At 34.9% G+C, this 14,084-nt stretch overlaps 1 pseudogene; it reads right to left on the bottom strand.

Annotated features, from left to right (window-relative positions):
* Positions 1-520: 520 nt before the first annotated feature.
* Positions 521-831, bottom strand: LOC123584743 (annotated as a pseudogene).
* Positions 832-14,084: the final 13,253 nt, after the last annotated feature.

Below are 14,084 nucleotides of genomic sequence, written 5' to 3'. Positions count from 1 at the left end.
AGAAAGAAAAATACTGCATGATATCCCTTATATATGGAATCTAAAAAAAAAAAAAAAAAAAAACTCTAAAAATGTCAAAATCTAAAACAGTAATAGCATATAGAATGTGATTATCAGGGATATGTTAATTAGCTTGATTGTAGTAATTGTTTCACAATGTATACATATACAAAAGCATCATGTACAATTTAAATATATGCAATTATTATTTATCATACATCAGCAAAATTGAAAATCCAAAGAATTATATGATAGTTGCTACACTTGATTATCTAAAATACTGACTAAAACTCAGAACTCTTCTGGTAGGTGTCTGGTAATTTTTTTGTGGTTTTAATGTGCATGTCCCTTTTGAATAATGATGATGAGGCAATTTTTATAGGTTAAATATTTGATTTTCCACTTTTGCAAAATGTGCATTTAAGTCTTTAATCAATTTTCCCTTTGATTTTCTCTTTCTTTCTTTCATGAACATAACCTCAATATTTTATTGTCTTCATATTATAACAATATATGAAGCTTAGAACTGGATCACTTGACTTTTTCTCTTCTTATCTCCTCCCCAGTTCAAAATCTTAATAGCTAGCATTCTCCTACATCTGCACTGGGGCTCAACCCATTCAAGCCTCAACACAATCTTCTTTGTATTTTAGACTTTTTCAAGAAAATCGGCTTAGTCTACCCACCATAGCCACTCTGCTTCCTGTCATAATGTCACTTTCCCTGGGCATAAATAAAATTTTTGCTTTTATCGTATTCTGTCACTTTGTGGGGTTGGTGCCTGCCCCACTTCCTGCAGAAATTCTGGCAGGGCTTAGGAATGTTCACCATGTTTGCAAGAACATTATCTGTGGGGAAAGCTAATTACTGATATTTAGACATTTCTTATTAATACTGGTCACTTCTTAGATATATATATTATAAATATCTGATCCCGTTTTGTGGCTTTTCTATTCTTTTATAAGGATACTTGAATAAAATTATTTATTAAGTTGCATATAGTCCAGTTTATAATTTTTCCCTTATGCTTAGTGGTTTTTGAAAAAAATCTGTCGGCACAGGGATCATGAAGATATTTTATTTCACTCTTAGAAGCTTTATTGGTTTGTCCTTCCCATATAGAATTCTATTTCATTTGGAATATAGGTTTTTGTATGGTGGAAGGCAGGGTGTAGGATTCATCTGGTTACATATGATTAGCTAGCTGACTCAATACATTTATTCAGCAGACTGTTCTCTTACTTCACTACAGAGCCATATTTGTCATATGTCTTTTGGTGGATATACATGGGTCTGTTTTGGACTTCTATTGGTCTGTTCATTTATGCTTGTGCTAAGGCATACTGTCTCTATTACTATATTTTAAAATAAGTTTGATAACTATTGGTTAAGTTCTCTACATTTGTTTCTTCCTCAGTATCGCCTTGGCTATTTCCATTCTTTACATTTTCATATAAATGTAAGAAACTACCTGCCAATTTTTATACAAGATTAATAATGATACTATTTAACATTTAATAATAATATATTTTAATGATATTAAAATATAAATGTATAAAATAATATAAATATAAAAATAAAATTATATTTTAATTATACTAAAATATTAATAATATTTAATATTTGATAGACATAATACATCCTTGACTATGCCTTACTTTGCTTGTATTTATAATGAACATTTAAAAATATTTGTGTTTAGCAGTTTCATTTATTTTCTTGTAAATCAACCAAGAGTCAAAACCTTGACTAAATTTGTGCCTGTTGGCAGTCTCAGTGGTATTGCTTTAGGAAAAATAACTATTGGCTGAACAGTAAGGGTTTATGTGTAGCATTGTGTGTGGGTGGCTGCTTAAGTACAGTGCAGAAAATAATTCTCCTTTAGGTCTTTTGAGTTTGGGAAGATTCCAGTTTAAAAAAAAATAAAGAAGTTACATTAGGGCTTCCCTCAACTGTTCAGCCTCTCTCTAGAGCTTGGATTCCATTATTTGCCATAGAATAGGTGAGGACTCTGGGACCCCAATTGTAGAGACTAAAGGGAACTTATGGGAACATGAGTTAAGTAGTATTCACGGTGGTAAATCTTCCTCAGTAGTAAGTCCAGTGCTCCATTCTTCTCAGTATGGTCACTGTCATCAATGCACGCTTATCACCATGGGGACATAGGGTAGCACGGAAACTTCCTCTATTTTCCTAAACTGTCATAATGTAAGAAAGTCCCTGACTAAGTACAATGGATTTTGGTTCTCAGTGTCATCTTAAGAGGAGCCAGTGCTAGTGATACACATGTGCCCTTTCTATGGCATGAAGTCTTCACATCATATTTTATGTTCTTTTGCATAATGACCACTGTGTCTATTTTCTCTTTATATAAGTAATCCACAGGCAGGTTCTTTCATGTATACTCTCCCCTGTGTCCAGACATGGTTAGGAAGACTCATGAGTGCCCCGTAGTTTGGGAACACAAAACTTCTCTCTAACAAAGACAGAACTGAAATGCTAGTAGCCCATTTCTTGGGAAAATAAAAGTCAGTTTTTTCCTAGGAGAAATACTTAACTCTTCCTTGATCACTGAAGTAATATACTCTTTATAAAAACATGCAATACTAGAAGTAAAAAGATAAAAGTTTAAAGTCACCATTTTTTCTGAAGTTAAGTGCTATTAACATTTTAGAGTAAATCCTTCCAAGTTTTTTGAGATAGATCGATAGACAGGCGGACAGACACTGTTCAAGTCTTTTGTAATCTATATTTTTCACTTAGTAAGATATTGGGACTACCTGTTGTGATTTCTCCATGTCAATGCATATCAACCTGCATCTCTATTATTAGTAAGTGTTGTATATAATTCACTGTATGAATGTATCATACTTTATTTAACCAGCTATGTACTGGTGAAAATGTGGGTGGGCTAATTTATATCCTAAGGTACCAACATAGTTGAGTGAAGGCAGCAGATCACTAGAGGAAAGGACACACATTCACCAAAGTGTTGGGCACATACACAGCAGTGGCCCAGATCTGCTTTCTCCTAGATCTTCATGGGGCTTTAGAAAATAGGTATTGCCAGCAGAGCTTTTATGTACCTATCTTTGCATTTTAAGTCTCTCCCACTGTTTCCGTCTGTCTAGGGCAATACTCATACAACAGCTCTGTAAGAAAGCTGAGAGAAACGCACTCACTGCTCTCTCTGTCTCCCTATTATTTCCTACAATGAACCACTATCATTTTAACCCATGAGATCATGATGCTCTTGTGCCCTACAGAAACCAAAGTAAAATCACCAAAGGACCTGCAGGTGGCACCTGCTTCCTATCGCTTTCTCATCAAATATTCTTATAATTTTGGGGAAGGTTTTCAGAATTTTTCCTATCTTATTTTGTGAGAATTTTTTCACTTTCTGCTCTTCACCTTATACATTTTTACATTTTAAGTATTTTTTTTTTATTTTGGAAAAAAACAGATTTATAGAGAAGTGGCAAAAAAAGTAGAGTTCCTATACACCTTTAGTACAGTTACAGTTTCCTCTAATATTATCATCTTATATTTTTACAGCACATTTGTCAAATGAAGAATCTAACATCGGTACATTACTGCTATGTGAACTCTAAACTATTAGGATTTCAGCATTTTTCCATTAATTTCCTTTTTCTATTCTAATTCTTTCAAATATTTTTTTTACCAGTGGTTTTTTTTTTTTTTTCAGACTTTCTTATTCTTCCTGGTGAAGATTTTTATGTGCCCAATCTATTCAGTGCAGGTACATGCGCGCGCACACACACACACACACACACACACACACACAGTGCTGATTCAGTGGATCCGCGTAGTTACTTTTGATCCACTTTACATATCATTGTTCTTCATAAAACAATCATTTTGAAATACTATTCTCAACTTTTGTCATAATTCAGGCTTCTCAAATCCATTAAACTGATATAAAAATGGGTATATTTTTTGAATACCTATTGTGCTTCAAAGAATATTAGATATTTTCTTTCCCTATCCCTGACCTTTCCAGCGTGTCTACTTTCTCTCTACTGATTCCATACTGTCTTCAAACAAATACAAGGGTTTCTCGGGGTTGCCTCAATCAGTTGTCTTTTGGACCCTTGAGGACAAAGTGATATGACTCAGTGAGGCTAAGAGACGTGAAGAAGTAAGTAACACTCCCAAACTGGAATCTGCTATAGTCCGAATTTTAATTTTTTAAATGTTTATTCATTTTTTAATGTTTATTATTTAATGATATATATTTTTTATTTTGAGAGACAGAGCATAGAAGAAGAGGGCAGAGCAGGTGACACAGAACTCAAAGCAGGCTCCAGGTTCTGCTCTGTCAAACTTGCGAACCCTGAGATCATGACCTGAGCTGAAGTTGATGCTTAACCAACTGAGCCACCCAGTCACCCCTATAGTCCAAATTTTAATAGTGGTTATAAAATAATTCTAAATTGGGGCACCTGGGTGGTTCAGTCGGTTAAGCGTCCAACTCTTGATTTCAGCTCAGGTCATGGTCATGGTTTGTGAGATTAAACCCTACATCAGGCTCAGCTGCTTGGGTTCTCCTTCTACCTCTCTCTCTGCCCCTCACCCATTCATACACTCTCTCTCTCTCTCAAAAATAAATAAAATAAACTTAAAAAAATTATACTTCAGAATAAAATTAACAGTAGATTATAGTAAAATATTATTACAATATTAGAGCAGACTTTAGACTTAAAGATTAGCATGCCAACATGTTAGTAATTGAGTTATGCTAATATTTAATCAGGGGCCAGGTGGCAATATGGGTTGGCAAAGAATATTCCTATAACTTTATAAAAGCATGTGAACTTATAAAACAAAGATTATTTCAAACACATAAAAAATGGATAATGTAACTAAAAGTGAAACATGACAATTTGCAAGTTAATATAGCCCCACCCCCGCAATGAATGTGAAAGATATGAAAGTACCCTAAAGCATTTAGCAAAAGTGCTACATTTTCCCAAGTCAAACAAATCCTACACTAAGCTTATAATTGTCAGGCAGAGTAGCAGATAATGTGATTGCAGATATTTGGGAAACACTGAATACTCGTGACAATTTTCCTTTTCTTGGGGTTGCACCCGCCCCAGAAAAACTAAGCTGTCTCAAATGTTGGGAACTTTTTTCCAATTTCAATTTGTATACGTCAATATTTAGATGTTTGAAGATTTGAGAAAAGTAGCCGGTTTACCTCCTGCCAAGGTATTGGGAAATTTATTCAAGGCTTCTAGTCACTATATCTGGGGTCATATTTACTTCAGCACTTAGGTAGGAATTCCGCCTCCCCCACATATGCTCGTCGTACATATACACAAACAGTAGTAGCGAAGCTACGTGCGATCAGCATCTCCATCACTGAGCACACACTGAGCCCTACAAGCCAACATTAGCCCCTATTCTCAGGGAAGCTCACTTTTTCCCCAAGTGTTCTATTTATGCCTTTTCTAGATACATGAACCCTTCTATCACTTGGAGCAACTATACTTTCCCACCCAAACTGGAGAAAGATCGGATGGTGGTCTCACGGTTGTGAAGCAATGTTTGTTTCCGGTATTGCAAACCAAAAGCTGCTAATGTGATCCTGAGGCAAGAGTATGCAGATTTAAGATTCTAAGTGACAAATTCATGTTGAGGGAGGACAGAAAAAAATACCTCTGATTTGTAGGAGGTTATCCAGCACTGGGAGGAAAACAAAACAATAACAACAATAAACCAAAAATACAAAGGAAAGAAAAAAACAAGAGGCCAAGACCAAGAAGCATTTGCAGATAGACATGATGAGAACATTGTATTAAGAGTATTCTGAAGAGGTAGGAGACTATGATCAGAGAAGTATAAAGTGTGACCCAGTTCAGTATCTAAACCCTAGCAAGACAGGTATTCACAGATCTTAACTGTTCTAAAGCAGCAAAAATTGTAGAAGTGAATTTCAACAATAAGGCAGAGGAAAACACTTTTGAGGAGTAGAAGACCTTTAGGATTTTTTGTCTTCCAGCTACAGCTGGGTGATGCATAAGATCTGTCCCTCTGAAGAAGACACCAACGAAGGCATTCTGCAAAGTTTTGATAGAACTTGTTCTCACTTGAATATCACTCAAGACAGTTCCTGAATTTTCATCAGTATGTACGCTGGGAAAAAAGGAAGAGAAATATAGCAATGGGTTCAGGACATATTATTTTAAATACTTTCTATTGAATAATTTGAGAGGAATAGGAATTCTTAATAATTTTTGTATCAATACTGATATACACAAACAATCCATCTAAACTGATAAATCATGACCAAATGTAAGATAGAAATCGCTTAATAAATATTTATTGTAGAATATCTATTGGGAAGCTAGCACTGGCAGGTCAATATTCTACAACCCAGGGATATCAAAGTGTAGAAAACGTGCAAAAACTCTGTATTTAGGAAACATGCAGTCCACAGACAGTGATTTCATGAGATTTAATCATGTAGCAGTGGTCAGTGAGAAGCAAGTATGTTGGAAAGGGAAAAAGGAGTCATGCTCAGTTCAGGGTTGGGCTATAGTGAGAAGAGATTGCCAGATAATAATGTTATTGCTACAAGTATATAATTTATAATTTGTGTACCTATCTACAATTTAATAAAAGAAATATATTTAACCCATACTGGGTAACTAATTTTCACATCATCTCTAATACATTTTTTATGTCTTCAGATAGTAAAATTTCTAGGTAATATGATGATGCAGTGAACCAGGCATGCCTACGTTTATTTGATGTTGATATTCTCAAGCCAGGGAAAACTGAATCATATTACCTCCTGTAAAACAATGTCTGAATCAAGCTTGGTTACTTTTGGATGAATCTCCTTTTTCATAATAAGTTGAAACTTTCTAATAAATATTGAACCATAAAGATAAAGTCACTATAAATCTAAAAGTTAAATCTCAAAGTGCTCCGAAGCCTTCGTATCATAAGGCAGTTTATGCATACATGTATCCAAAAGATGTACGCTTCCTCTAAATACCTTATTACTTGAGCTGTCAATTCTGAATAAATTATGCTAAATATGACCTATCTGTGTGAGAAGAGATATGGCTTAGTGTATGATGTGAATAGTTAGCATCTGCAAATGAAATTTAGTGATCTGTGGATAATTGGAATTCATTGTTTAATGGTTATGTGTTCTAAGTTCTCATTCCCTTAGTTATCCAGGCTTTACTATTTGTCCAGTACCTTGATGGTTTAAGAAAGCTTTATGCTTTTCTGTGAAAAACATAAGACAGTCAACATCTCTTTTTTTTTCCAGAATGACCATTACTAAGGCAAAGGGGATTCCCATCCCCCTTTGTTTCATATTTTGCTTTTCAATATTATTTATTCATCAAATGATCAGTGAGTACCTGATTTGATTCAAAATCTGTCTTCTCTATTTATGGTGGAATGACAAATGAAGCATGTTCCTGAGTCCTTGAAAAATTCAGAGCAGTAGGAGATTTAGGAAAGTCAATAAATAATAATATAAAAATTGGAATGTGAGCAATGTCCTATGCAATTGTATAGGTGGTAAAGGCTAATAGTGTAGATAAAGAAACAAGACTACTGTCCAAAAGAAACTTAATATTTGACTTGCAATTCAAAGGACGAGAAGGAGCTCACTGGGCGAATATGGGTGACAGTAAGAAACTAGTAATTCTGGCAGAGAAAACAGGATAAAAAAGAGAAAAATATGTCTATGCTTGAGGATGTCAGAGAGACAGGAGAAGGAAATGTAAGAGATTTCCAAGGGCCCTGATTAGAACAGTAACAGGACTGGAAATTTTATTGCCTAGTATCTGAATTTGAGATATACACAAATTGGTGTCTCAATTTAGCATTTGTAGAAACAATCATTTCTCTAAAAGTTTCAATAACTCAGATTGAATTAGGCTTTCTTCTTTTTCTTCATGATTTTACCGGGGTGTTCTAATCCTTATTCATTAATTTGTGCTACTGAACATTCCCTTATTTTCCCTTTAGTACTCACGACTATGCCAGTCTCTCGTTTTACCCCCAAACCTGATAATATTTTATGCCTACATTTTTTACTAAGGTATGTCATCATTGCATTTCTTATATATATTCCTTTATTTCACCTTCTTAAATTCTTTATTTTTGTCTGCACATGATTTCCCTTAGCAGACTCATTCATTTCGAAGGCTTCAAATATTGGCAGATTCTATCCTGAACCAAATTTTGTCAGACTCCTTTGAGCTGTCTTCTTGCCCAGGCCTCAACCTTGGCCTGCTGACCTGCCCTTGGCCTGCTGAGGTCAATCTTCGCGAAGAATCCTGCTAGTTAAGTTTAGGAAGAATCTGCAACTTTAGATATCTGATCAAGTACTTCATCTCCTACCCTTGATTTGTAAGTCCTTGGCCTGCCATTAGCAAGAATCCTGTTAAACCAGTTTAGCAAGAATCTTTTTCTCCTTGGTATCTTCATCAAGTTGCTCTTCTTAATTTTCTGTGTATTCAGATGCAAGTTAAATCTGTCTCTGCTATTGAAATAGTCTTAAGTAACTACAAGTTACTGCTTTAATAACTAAAGTTGTTGCTTTAACAACTGTCAGAATAATTTTTAAATGTTTATTTTCTAGGGAGAGAGAGAGAGCGTGAGAGAGAGTAGAGGAGGAGCAGAGAGAGAGGGAAAAAGAGAGAATTCCCAGCAGGTTCCATGCTGTCAGTGCAGAGCCTGAGGAACCATGAGATCATGACTTGAGATGAAGTTGGACACAACAGACTGAGCCACCCAGGTGCCCCAGAAAAATTTCTTTTTAATACAGTTTCACCTCCATGTGAATAGCTACCAAATCACTATCCCATGAGTACATGATTAACCGGTTTTCTTCCTGCTGTATAGCATCTCAGTCATCAAATTTTTTTTTTTTCATATAAGCCTGAGTCTCACAAATGGACTCTGTATTTGAGATAACATCCTTTTCTTATTATAGGCTTGGAATTTCAATATCGTTCTGAGCACCATAATTTCACTGCCCTCTTCCCTCATATTTCAGTCCAAAGTTATGTGCATCCTTCATTATCCATGTCCTCTGCATATGTTCAGCCTTTTCATTCTGTCTCCTGCCTCTCTAATTCACAGGTTTGTCAATCCATCTTGGAATCCTTCATTAGCCTACTAATTGGTCAGTCTTTTCCTACTCTTTCTCCCTTTTAACCCTCCTGTAAAATACCATCGCTGCATTTTTCACAAAATAAAATTTTAATCTGGTTACATCATACCCAAATACTTCTATTGCTCCCCAGTGCCTACAAATATATTTTCCAAAGATCATATGTAACTACTAGTGATATCTAAAACAACTTAGGTGATGAGCACATATCTTCAGACACATTATTATAATATGTCATGTTAATTATTATTTGTGTTTAATAATTATAATAACATAAAATAGTGTTATTTTCTGTGCATGTCACTACACTTTTTTTTATTAGTAATTAAATTTTTTCTAGTAGCTGACAGTTCTTTAGTATAAAGCAGAAATTATAACACAGTAAATGTGAGAACGTAGTTCTCAGTTCCCTGGTTCTGAACTGAAGTTCTGCCTCATCTATGTACCCTTTGCCAAATTATGTAATATCTTATGCTTTAAATTTCCAATTTGTAGGATCAAGATAATTATGGAACCTACCTGAAGAGGTTATTATTATGTAGTATGACTGAGATAATTTGTGTAGGTTAGAAGACTGAGTACAACTTAATGTTTGGTAATAAGTAATGCCAGTTATCAATATTGTTAGTAATAATTAACCACAATTTTGAATTAAAATTCACATTGTGACCTAGTTTTTTTATTTTCTCCTTTCTCTTTGTTGAAGCATATGTAACCAGTACTGAAAAAAAAAAGATTTTTAAAATTCAAATGTTAAAAAATATGACGGAAAATAATTCATTTTAGTATATAGTAAAAGCATCTGCCACAGTTTCACACATGAATTTAAGAAAGTACTTAATGATGCTGCATTATTGTCACTCAAGTTAAGACCATGGCGATAATTTGTGACTATCCTTCAGTTGGTGAAGGGATAATTAGTTCCTACACACAACTTCTTTTCCTCATGACACTTGTTGGCTTTCATACAGAAACACTCTCATTGGCCTATTAAGTTGGAGGAAAAACTTCATCTTCCTAGATGTAATATTCAACCACTGATATAGTGCACATAATTAAGGCTGGCTTTGCAAATTAGCCAAAGTCATCTGAACCAACTAAATTTCTCCTCACAAAGTAAATTTACATCAAGAATATATACATGAGGAGGAATACATGTCATAATTTCAAAGCTCAAATCATGTAGTTAATGCTTCAGTAAGAGCGAGTTGCATGCATTACGTTATCTGAAATATATGCTTATAGATTATATGCTTATTATTATATGCTTATTGTATGAAAAATCACTGAAAATATTTTAAACATTTTGAAAATCTCTTAAATTACCTTTCTTTAAGACCATAATTCACAGCCGGTGTGAGTGGAAATATAATCCTTTCCAATATTCTGTGGCTATTTCCAAATAATTAAATACATTTATGGAAGTTTAGATTCTGGATACTACTTCATGGCTGTAGCAAAACAAATGTTTGTTGAAAAATAATTTATATAATTTGGCGGGGGGTTGGGGGGAAGGTATCCTAGAATTGAACCTCTTCAGAAAGGTTGATTAAGTATTTTTAATGTTTTATTTTGAAATAATTTTACTTACAGAAGTGATATAAAGACAGTACCGAGTTCTAATGTGCTCTTCACCCAGCTTCTCCTAGTATTAATATATTTCATAACTAAGGCAGAAATATCAAAACTAAGGAAATAACATCAGTATAGTACTATTAACTAAAGTACAGACTTTCTTGGATTTCCTCATTTTTTCTACTGATTTTATCAAATTTTGGGCAAAAACCTGCGTTTAGTATTATTCTTAGTGTTTTCCACCCTGTATCAATTGAGCAGTCACATTGTTCATTTTGAGTTCTCCAGACTTATGGGATGATTTTTTTTTTTTTTTTACTTTGCATACAGGTAACCTCACTCTTTAAAGTATTAAGCTTTTGGGGCACCTGGATAACGGTTGAGCATTCAACTCTTGGTTTCAGCTCAGGTCATGATCTCATGGTTTAGGGGGTTCAAGCCCCATGCCAGGCTCTGCACTGGCAGCATGGAGCCTGCTTGGGATTCTCTGACCCTCCCCGAATTGTACCATCTCTGCCTCTCTCAAAATAAATAAACAAACTTAAAAAAATAAAGTATTAAGCTCTAAAGATGATGGTGAAAACATGCAGTGCTCTCTCCCCCATACAGAATTGTTCTATTGCTCCCCACATCCCTTGATATTGCCCTTCTATTATTATCCCCTCTTTCCATTTGCAGCATCTAACAAGAGCTGACCTGTTTTCTGTTCCGTTCTGTTGCCTTTTCTAGATCGTCATATAAATGGAGTCATCCATCAGGTAGCATTTGGATTTGGCTGGTTTTGCTTAGCTCAATGCGTTTAAGATGCATCTCTGTTTTGCCTGAATCAGCTGTTTGTCCATTTTTATTACTAATATTCCATTGTGTGGGTATACCAGTGTTCATTGATCCCCCCATTTTGACAAACATCTGCTTTGTTTCTGGCCTGAGGTTAGTCATGAACAATTTTCTTTTTGTCTGTAAACTTCATAATAAGAAAGCAAATATTGCAACTAAAAATATCTCAAGAATCTGCACAGAGTTCACCAGAGAAGTTATACTAAAGGCTACCAGCATATTTCAAGTCTCAACATCACTAGTCATTAGAGAAATGCAAATTAAATCCACAATGAGATACCACCACATATTTACTTACTATGGTTTTTTTTTTTTTTGTAAAAAAAAGATAAAAAGAAAACAATTGACTCTCCTAAGTGCATGAATACAATTTACTTCTGTATACTCATCATAAATATTGCAACCTTGTTAAACTTTCTTAAGCAAATAGGCCTCCTTCAAGGAGAGAATGGGTTTTCAGCTTTTGCCTTTATGTGGAGCTCTGAGAGCTCTGGGGGGACAGCCATGGTGTGTCCAAACAAGCTAATCAAGAACTGTTTCTTAGTTTTCTATAGCTTTGTGGACCTCATGGATGCAAGGCAAATAATTGGCTTTCAGAGTTAGGTGTTTGGGGAGCCTGTCTCTCAGAATGAACTTTAAAAGTTAGGGAGCCAAATGTGGGATGCAACCCTCTTCTCAGGGGCAAACTGGGAGCTTTGAGTTCCCTCCTTAAGTATATGGCCCTGTGCTGGGGTAGGGTTTAGGATGAGAGTGTGTCTCAGCCTTTCCTACCAGTTTTGATAGAGGCATTTCTTCATTTGCCTGATATGTAAGCGTCACTGAGCTAGCTTCTGGATTTCATTCAGAAGAAATTGCTCCATTTGCAGTTGTTCATTTGATGTGTCCATGCAAAAGGTAAATTCAGGAGCCTCCTATGTTGCCATCTTGGACTAGAACCTCAAAAACTCTTCTACTAGGAGTTAAGAGAGTTGACCTTTGGTCCTGGTTCAACCATTAAAGAGTGATTTGAAACATATCACTAAATCTCTCAGACCATTTCCTTATCCATAAAATGAGATTTGTGCAACAATATATATCTCATGCTAAAAATTCTGTGATTATGAATTATAGAGTTTGAGTGTGAGACAAAAAATTGTGGGGTGAAGGTATCTATCACTGGGAATAGGGGCTAGCTGAAATAATAAAATTGGAGAAACAAAGTATAAACTTATAGGAAAGCACAGTTATCCATTTTTTAAGTTAAAATAGCCTTAAAAGTTGTCAATAGAGGGGCGCCTGGGTGGCTCAGTCGGTTAAGCGTCCGACTTCAGCTTAGGTCATGATCTCGCGGTCCGTGAGTTCGAGCCCCGCGTCGGGCTCAGTGCTGACAGCTCAGAGCCTGGAGCCTGTTTCAGATTCTGTGTCTCCCTCTCTCTCTGCCTCTCCCCCGTTCATGCTCTGTCTCTCTCTGTCCCAAAAATAAATAAACGTTAAAAAAATTTTAAAAAAAAGTTGTCAATAGAATATGTATAGACTGATCTTTGAATTAGTTAAATAAGAAAGTGCAGTGATAGGAAGACTTCTATTAAAGATTATGTGAGTTGAAATCAAAATTAGATGATTTTTGAATTCAATTAACTCAGTAGAAGGAATAAAAGATGTGTAAGAAGTTAGTACACAAATTATTAAAAGAGGCTGCTATAGAAAGTTGTGTTTAAAAGTTGATCAAAGTAAAACTGACCAAGAACAAAATGTAAGGATGCCCAATGAACACGTAATATACCAGGTTTCAAGAAATTTAATTGTGAGGATACAGGACCCAAATGTGAAACATGGGGTACATTTGCCCCATTAGTGTAACTGGCGAAGCGTGACCTTGATTGAGCTACTCCATTAATTACTGATTATGGTGAAGTCATCCTACAAGTTACTTACAACCATATGCTGGCTACAAATTTCTGATATTGAAATCTCAACAGAGTTGAGATAGAAAATTTCCTCACCTTTGTTGGCTAAAGAGCTGAACTTGAAATGAATTTAATTGCATTCATATTTACATAGTGCTACTTTTAGAGATAATATTTTCATTAGTACCCTGTTCATTTATATGTTTGTTGAGTTACTTAAATTTTTTGAACATTAAGGAGAATAATATTTTAGGCTCATGTTGTTAATTTGAAATATTGAAGATAATTTGATTAAAAGTTTAACTATTATGTCAGTGTTGGACATTTGATGTATTGGATTATGTGTTTGATCAATTGTGCATTAATTATAAACTAGTAGTAATAATCATTCTCATTCTTAAGTAGTAAAGGACACTAACATACCATAATAAGTAAATGCCATAATAATTGCCAGTAAAACCATCATAAACACAGTGCTACACCCAGACTGGATAACTTCAGAAGAATTACAGTGACTATGACAAACATATAAAAAGAGCAATAATTATAAGAAAGGAAGACGTATTTGAGATTCCCTTATAAATAAATGGGAAAAGGATAAAGAATATTTTCAACTA

The sequence above is a fragment of the Leopardus geoffroyi genome, chromosome A1 (assembly GCF_018350155.1).
Source record: "Leopardus geoffroyi isolate Oge1 chromosome A1, O.geoffroyi_Oge1_pat1.0, whole genome shotgun sequence".
NCBI classification, from domain to species: Eukaryota; Metazoa; Chordata; class Mammalia; order Carnivora; family Felidae; genus Leopardus; species Leopardus geoffroyi.
Note: the sequence above shows the minus strand (reverse complement) of the source record. Positions and strands in the feature narration are given on the sequence as shown.